The sequence below is a fragment of the Eptatretus burgeri genome, chromosome 7 (genome assembly GCF_056783735.1).
Source record: "Eptatretus burgeri isolate ZD-2024b chromosome 7, Ebu_testis_v1, whole genome shotgun sequence".
NCBI lineage: Eukaryota > Metazoa > Chordata > Myxini > Myxiniformes > Myxinidae > Eptatretus > Eptatretus burgeri.
This window is the reverse complement of record NC_140967.1, coordinates 15,069,581-15,071,558: the sequence shown is the minus strand read 5'-3', so window position 1 is coordinate 15,071,558 and position 1,978 is coordinate 15,069,581. Positions and strand designations below refer to the sequence as shown.

The following is a 1,978-nucleotide window of genomic DNA, read 5'->3' as shown; positions in this document are numbered from 1 at the left end:
CATGTACTCACCTGTTAAATTATTTGTTGCCTGTTCTGGTGGGGGCAGACCAAAAGTAGCGATTACTTGACCCCCCCATAGTTTGCACTCGATTGTCTAGGTCGATAAGTTCCTCATTGAAAATTCTATTACCGATGTCCAGATTTTCTGAAGAGCACTCTCTTTGAATCCTGCGTATGATGTCCTCCGACATGCTCTCTTTATGGGTCTCCCAAAGCTTGAGAGGCTCACCCAGGCAACATGTCACCAGCATGATGGAGAATAACTGACGCAGTTGACGTGGGGCTCGGTGACTGCTGCCTCCTCGAGTGTCTGATCCCAGTGGACGTCATCTTCCAGAAGTCCATGCCTGGCACAGGCTTCCCTGTAGGTCGGACAGACCTCTCCATTGTACTTTCGCAGGTCGATGAACGATCTAGGACCTCTGACAGTGTGCAGCAGCAGGCGCAAAAAGAAGCACTCTTGTTGATTGGGGTGCACAGTGTACACCCGCCCGATAGCCTCGCTTTTAAGGACCATTTCCCAGCCCTCAACTCGAGCCCCTTGCTTGCGCTTGCTCCATCTCTTGTGTGACCAGGTGTAGTAGGAAGGGACCTCAACATCAAGCAATGTTCTAGCAAAAATGTCAGTCCGACATAGCTTGAAGAAAGCTGTCAGGGGGGTTTCCGGAGGCTCCTCAACAACATTGCGGGCAGTTTCTTCTGTAAAGTAAACACGTTGGCCATTTTCCAGATGAACCGACAGATTAACAACTGCGGGATGCCACTCATGGATATCGAAGCCAAGGATGCGCCACATCGACTCGTTTGAGGAGATATACCTGCCCAACTGATATTGCTTTACTTCATCTGCCTGTCTGCCCTCCTGCTCTACCCCAAATGCTGCCATGTCTGAGCCCTTGTTGATGTATTTGCATTCATACTTGATGCTCTTTTTAGAGTTGCATACTTCAACATTCAAATGGGCTTTGAATGTTTTAGACAAAAGTGGATTTTAGGGCATGACCCACCTGTTGTCAATCTCCACCTCCTGACGATTCACTTTGAGGGTAGCTGTATGTCCACCGTCTGCAGGTCTGCGTCGCCTGTAGAGTGGATAACCGTCATGGCCCGTGCGTGTCTCCTGTACAAATTCCCTGGGGAACCTCTTGGTGCACTTGTGGTTCTCCATGCACGGGGACTTTGGTTTGAGATGACCACATGGACCGTGAATCACCGGTGCCTTGATGACATTGTACAGCCCCATATCCTGCTCTGGATCGGGGAATTCTGCGCAAACGATCTGATCGATGTTTTGCGGCCTGAGTTTCTCCTTGCACCAGATACGAGTATGAGAATGGGGAAGGCCTCGTTTTGGCCACTCTATAGTGTACATCCATGCACACAGATCACCAAATATTTTGCCATCCTGAAGCAGCCATATCAGCTTCCTCTGTTTCAAGTGGAAGAAGCTTGCGATGAGGTCATGCCTGTCAGTGCTGCTCTGACCTTCAAAGAGGCAGTCCTGAAGGTCTTTCCACTTTGGGTTACAGGTGAAGGTGATGAACAGATCAGGCCGACCAAACTTGCGAACATAGGCCAAAACATCCTGAGTTCGCTGATGCATGTACCGTGGAGAGCCAGTGAAACTTAACGGGAGGATGACTTGTTGACCCACGTTATGTGCATTGCCGTCGCAATTCAATGCATCCTGCAGGTGGAGGTATTGTTCAGAACGTAATTTCTTTTGGTTTATGTGAACATACAGCAAACGCTCCGTTTCGACCTTCGCGTACATGTCCACCATTAGTTGGCTTGTCACGTCTATGAACCGTAGGAGCTGGTTGAATTCCCCCTCTCGAACCATAAGGCGGTGAGCATAAAAATCTTTTCATGAAATAGCTTTGTTGGTCTCGAGTCCAGGTACCAGGTTTACTTGACGCAGTCCGAAATTGTAACCATCCTCTCCATATGGAAACATCAAAGGGTATTGCAAGCAG

The 1,978-nt window shown here is 48.9% G+C and overlaps 1 pseudogene; it reads right to left on the bottom strand.

The window, feature by feature from the left end:
* Positions 1-243: 243 nt before the first annotated feature.
* On the bottom strand, positions 244-1,374 carry LOC147022726 (uncharacterized; annotated as a pseudogene).
* Between the last annotated feature and the right edge of the window lie 604 nt (positions 1,375-1,978).